Source organism: Scardinius erythrophthalmus, assembly GCF_964197995.2.
Source record: "Scardinius erythrophthalmus genome assembly, chromosome: 16".
NCBI classification, from domain to species: Eukaryota; Metazoa; Chordata; class Actinopteri; order Cypriniformes; family Leuciscidae; genus Scardinius; species Scardinius erythrophthalmus.
Window position 1 is genome coordinate 29,359,566 of NC_138236.1, and position 6,593 is coordinate 29,366,158.

At 34.9% G+C, this 6,593-nt stretch overlaps 1 long non-coding RNA gene across 1 annotated transcript; it reads right to left on the minus strand.

Annotated features, from left to right (window-relative positions):
• Nucleotides 1–3,008: 3,008 nt before the first annotated feature.
• Nucleotides 3,009–4,056, minus strand: LOC308704334. Its single transcript, XR_014031794.1, has 3 exons — nucleotides 3,920–4,056; nucleotides 3,496–3,536; nucleotides 3,009–3,068 (listed from the first exon to the last, which is right to left on the minus strand). It is a non-coding gene; the product is annotated as an uncharacterized lncRNA (long non-coding RNA).
• Nucleotides 4,057–6,593: the final 2,537 nt, after the last annotated feature.

The following is a 6,593-nucleotide window of genomic DNA, read 5'->3' on the forward strand; positions in this document are numbered from 1 at the left end:
CTAGAATTCTAATTCTATTGCATAAGTTCACACAAGGCTGCAGAAAACTTGTGTTTATTTTTCTTCAAATGCTAGCCGATGAGTTTTTAATGTTATATGTTGTATTTGTTTAAGTTAAAAATAAAAAGTATTATAAACTAAACAAATCCATGGTTCATTGTTGGCAAAATGACCATGATAGCCTTTATATTTCACATCTATGTGGTTCAGTCTTGTATATTGATTAGGCCTACTTTGCTATTCTATAAATATATAGACCTAATAAGTTGTAGGCCTATTATAATATGCTTTAATGTATGAAATATATTTATCTAAATATCAATTAGTTTCCACAATATTCACCAGAAGTCATCATTTCGGGGGTTATTTTTCAAAATTTTCTTCCGTGGGGGCATGTAATACATACAATATCTTAAAATATAATTGTGACTAGTTGAAACTGAATTGATATCTCTAATGACCTTTGAGTATGTGTGACGCCGCACGTCAATTGAAGATATCTATGATGCAGTGGCAGACCGTGCATTTCACACCTAGGCCTTCGGTGGAGTCCTACTGAATTATTAACTTTTAATAGTGTAGCAGCGCACAGACTCTCTTTAATTGTTGTGAAATTGCTGTTTTTATTTTGCACCGGCAGTTATTGAGTTAATGCGGTGAGTTCGGAAAAGACCGGGTATAGAAAAACGAGCAAGTGAGTTTGGCTTGTGTTGTGCGTTAGTGTACAGTTGTTCTTGCGTTCCGATTATAGGTTCAGAAACGGAGCCTCCCTTGTCTTGTCGTTCAAGGGTTACAATAGTATGAATGTTTGAAAAAAAAAAAAAAAAGAAGTTTTGATCATAAATTTACAAGAAAAATTAGGAAGAAAATCATATTCACCTCGGAAAAAACGGGGGCAAAAAAGCACTATACTCACCAAAACTACTGATTATTGTTTACACAAAATCCAACCTAATTTCTTTCCTCAAAAAGACTTCAATTACTCTGTTGTACAGGTTATGTTTCAGTTCCAACAATACATCTTTTCTATCGAGGCTAATGCTGAAAGTCGAGTCTGTCCCGTCGTATATCTGGCATAACCCAGCTAACAATTTAACGTTCTGGGAACGTTAGTTTTTGGTTCCCAGAACGTTCCCAAGAACGTTCCCTATTGGTTAGCCAGGAAAGTTTTCTTTACGTTAATAGAACGTTCCCTATAGGTTAGGGGAACGTTCCTGGAACGTTGCCGAAAGGTTCCCGCAAGGTTCTCATAACGTTCCCGGAAGGTTAGGGGAACGTTCCCGGAACGTTGCCGAAAGGTTCCCAGAACGTTCTCCTAACGTCTACACATCCTGATATGCCTGTACACAAATTATAGGTCTACAAACATATTCTACATTGTTTATTGTTCAAACACTAAAGAATCCTATGAATATATTATTACAATAAATTGAATTTACAGAAACTATCATTAATAAGTAAATCAATCAGTTTGTATTAAATAAATAAATCAGCACACAATCCATGTTTTTGTTGATTCTTTGTTTAATTATCAACCTAAAATAAGTCATTAAAAACAGCGTTAGCAAAATGTATTCAGGAACAGTAATTTACATTTAATATTTCAAACATGAAAATATTTCAATAAATAAAACTGCACAAACATTTTAATTAAAACTATCTTTTGCAAACTGTAGCCTATAACTTTGGCTAAAAAGTTGAAAAAGTATTTATTTATATACAATATACATGAATGTGCCAATCTTCACAATGCTCAAAACATTTAAACTCCCAACACCATCTGCAAATTTAACAAGAAAATAAAAAGACAACGTGTTACATGGACACACAATCCCATGCCAAAATTCAAGCCCTGTAATGGCATTAATATTCATCTGGAGCAAATGAAAAGAGTGAGGTGGGATTGTGTGTCACAAGCTGTAGGAGATATAAGAGCACGAGCGCTGCTGGTATCATGTATTTATTCAGATATTTCAGCATCAATGTGTATAGAAAAATGTATATATTTCAAAACACTACATTGCATTTATTTATATTGCACCATTTATTATTTCAGACTACAAATCAAAAAAGGAATGTTTTATATAGGGGTAAGGATACCCATTAAGCCTCTCTCTCTGAAGTCAAATAAAAAACAGAGAAAATAATATTTAAGTCTAGTGAACTCTGACCTGCGAATTCGCTCTACCTTTTATGTACAAGTCTCACCTCCAATGAAGAATTTGAAAACCTGTAACTGCTGTGTTGTTTATGAGAAAGAAAGTGAAAAAAAGTTTGAAACTGCTATCAATTTTTTTTTTAATCTCTGTGACTTTACACCTACAAATTCCACTGTCACAGGTGCTCAGTTTTGCTATAATGAAACCCTCACAGAACATGGTAATAATCAGCCATCCATGCAAAAGCAAAGGTCGGTGTAGTTTACAGGTGCATCTGTCCAGGCCAACGTCTGATGCCTTGATGCCTTCCGCTGGAACCTGAAATAAAAAAAATAGTACAGTTCAAAATCTATCATACATACATACATCTCATCTGGTATCACAAATTATCATTCCAGGTTCACTTTAAGATATGCTCAATATTAGTGCTGCACAATATTGAAAAATTTAGAGTTTATTTAGAGATATCAGCCGTATGGTTTAGTGCATGCGCTAACGGCTCCAGGTTTGTATCTGGTAAATTACCCCACTAATAATGCCTAGAATGGTACCAAACTACTACAGTAGTACAAATAGGTTCTGTACTCATTAAACGAGGCATTGGAAAGTTTGTAAGTACATCAGAAGTTTATTTAAATAACACTTGCCTGACGGCGAATGCTACTGCTGATGTTGACGTCACTTTATGAGTACAGAACCTATTTGTACTACTCATTTTCCCCGACATAGAGCAGAAAACAGAAGTAAGAATTTTAGTGTAATAAGCAAAAATTAACAGTAAACTCAGAGATCACCTACCGCTGCAGATGTGTACGGAAGTGAAAAGCGGAAATGTTTAGACCTCTTTCCGGTTCAACCGCTGGGCGCTCCGCATAACCCCTATTGGGGGGATTTTGTAGAGGAGTGAACCTGCATAGAAAATTACAATTGATAACAAGCATAGATAAATACAATAGAAGAAAAACACAGTTGAAATAAGCAGTGCATTATGTTTTTCAGTTAAATCTAACTTATCAGGTACAGAAATTGATTTATGAAAATGTAAAATAAGTCTTCAGTGTAAAAATAAAATAACTATAAAATTAATGTATCTTTGCTAAAGCTACAAGTCATTTTCTCTTTTGATGTTTGATCACCATTGGCGACACAAACAGCTGCGGGTACGTTAGGCTGCTGTCCCTTTAAGACGAATGCGCAGAACTAATATAAATGACACGCATCCGTTTTCTTTCTGTTTAAAACACAAGACAAGAGGAAACTCGCCATTTTGACTTCATTTTGCGTGCACGTGTCTGTAAAAAAAAAGTGAAAGAGAACTGAATTCGGCTAAACTCACCTTCTTCATCTACTGACTGTGGATGGCATCAAGGTCTTGTCCTGAAGAATACAGGGCCAAACAATAGGGATTTTATCTCATCTGGTAACAAGAGCAAAGCCATAACTTTAAGAACTCTACTGATATATTTACCCCCTGATAGTGCATTGGGGATATCAATTCAAACATTTTTAAACGCTAACAGTATCAGCCACAGCTGCCCAAGATATCAAGGGGTTGCAAATTAGTCATGGCTATAAACCTGTATGCATGGCATCTACTTTGTATTTTTTATAAAGCAATGTTCTATGCATTTGTCCCTGTCAAATAAACATTAAATAAATAAATCTGTGAAAAATAACTGCCTAAAGTTGTCGACCCCCTGAACCGCATTTAAAAGTACAAAGAATTTCAGTATTGATCAATAAAAAAAATACATAAATACCTTTGAGTTGGACAGTATGGTGTCAGTCTCATTGGCCAACATAATTCAAAACAGACCTAAAGAAATAAAATAAAATATAGTAATCATCAGGATATCATGTTATCATAATAGTTAAATGAATTATTATAACTATGACCATTATAATATTGTATTAGTCGCCTATTATTTAGCTGATAATTTAGCTTACAGGCTTCTCAAGGACAATCTCACTGAAAAAACTTGGGGTTAATGATTTTAAAACGTGAGACTTATTTCAAAAGCATAAATCTTACAGACCCCAAACCTTTGAACAGCAGTGCACTGCATGTTTGAGGTGGTTTTGCTTACTAGTCATATGGTTCATAGAGATTTTCTTGGACAGGGAGTGCAGCAGGCCATCACAGCATGATGATCTAGGAACATAACATGCTGTTTGTCACAGAGCATGTGATAGGTTTATTACAAGGAACCAAGCTAGAACAGAGGTGAAATGCATAAAAGATAAATATATACAAATCTTAAGATAATATATTGTGAAATAAATGCATATGGAATTATCATCATGATTAAACAATAACTCACCCCTTGTTGTAGAGTTTTATTTTTTCTCTCGCTATTCTGAAATCACATTTTAGCAATATTGGTAAGTGACGTCACTGATTAAGTTAACAATACAGTGCATTCTTTTAGGTTAGCCTAAATAAATTAGCTTACTTTCCATTGACAAATTACCAGCAAAACTATCAAAAACTGTTATCTACACTAAATATGTGTTTAAAAACCCAAACTTTCATAAATAAGACCTCAACTTAACGTAACTTAGGCCTAACGTTGTCTTTTGAAAACGGTTAGCTAGCGTAGATGCTAACGGACTTTTTCAAAGACATAAAACCATTTTTAAAAAATAAATATTTAACAGAAGCGTGTCAATTACACGTAAGAAATGTGCCAGGGGCATTTGTGTGTATTATTTGTGAGATTTTGTTGTCTAAACTTACCTGAAAGCAGTGAAACCAACAGCGAGAGACGGGAGTTTTGTTGTTTGAAAGTTGTCGATGACGTTTCCATCTGCTCTCGCGCAGCGCACGTGCTCCAGTGTTTGATCACGCGCATGCGCATTAAAACACTTCAAAGTCACGCAGCATTTAACATATAGAATTAAAATGTATAACATAATTTAAAATATCATTAATAAAAAGTTATTGCGAATAGATCTGAACGTTGTTGGTTATCTTATAACCTTAGGGGACCGTACTGACGACGTTGTCAGTTGAATCTGCCTGTTAATAGTAAGTGATATTAAAATAATAACCTGCAGAGAACGTTCTCAGAACGTTCTCTTTAGGTTATAAAAATAAAACCTAAAACCTGCAAGGAAACGTTCTGGGAAGGTTCTCTTTAGGTTATAAAAATAAACCTAAAGATAACCTACAGGGAACGTTCTGGGAAGGTTCTCTTTAGGTTATAAAAATTAAACCTAAAAATAACCTACAGGGAACGTACTGGGAAGGTTCTCTTTAGGTTATAAAAAATAAACCTAAAAATAACCTACAGGGAACGTTCTGGGAAGGTTCTCTTTAGGTTATAAAAATAAAACCTAGAAATAACCTGCAGGAAACGTTCTGGGAAGGTTCTCTTTAGGTTATAAAAATTAAACCTAAAAATAAGCTGCAGGGAACGTTCTGGGAAGGTTCTCTTTAGGTTATTAAATAACAACCTGCAGGGAACGTTCCCAGAACGTTCTCTTTAGGTTATAAATTTAGACCTAAAAATAACCTACAGGGAACGTTCTGGGAACGTTCCCTTAATGTTATAAACATAGATCCTAAAAATAACCTACAGGGAACGTTCCTAGAACGTTCTTGTTTGGTTCCCAAAAAAATAACCAAATGGGAACCAAACGGGAACGTTAGGGGAACGTTCTGTGTTTGCTGGGAAGTTTTAATTCGCTTTAGGGCTGAGAATGTTTGCTTTACAAAAGCAGTGGACACAGGGACAGTCACCACAAAACATGACGATGTGTACACCTGACCCATGCTCTCACACAGATTTTTGAACGAAAATCAATGAGATCAGCGGGACTTTTGCCTTCAAAATCAGACATGGCATACATTACAGTCAGTTCTGTTTTTACCCAGACAGATTGAATAGTGTTCCGTTACTCTGCGTAAAGCTGAATAAAGCTGAATAAAGGATTTTTTTTCTGGTAGGTTTGAACCTGCTGGGGGTCAAGGATGGAAAGAAACATTCATTTGAGGGTTAAAAAATGATTAAATCTACAGGAATAGATTTTAGTTTATGCAGTTTGGTACAGATGCGGTTAGCTAGCTCTGTGAGTAATAGTATGCGCTCTGATCATCCAATCAAAGGACGTGAAAATGCAACCAAGAGAAAAGCTATGTAATTAAAAGAATGGACTATTTGGAATTATTTAATACTCATTCAATGAAAAAAATATATTTAAGTGCAAGTCAGTGATTCTGTCCCTGACGGCCCACCACTGCTATGACGTCATAACAGATATATTCAATGGAGTTTTGACTAGTCAAAGTATTTGAGATATCTTGAATCAGATTTCTTACTAGAGAAATTATAATTGCTGATATCGCTAATTATCATTATGACTAGTCAAATTAGAATTATGACTCATCAAAATACAATTGTAACTATCCAGAATATATTTATGGATAGTCTA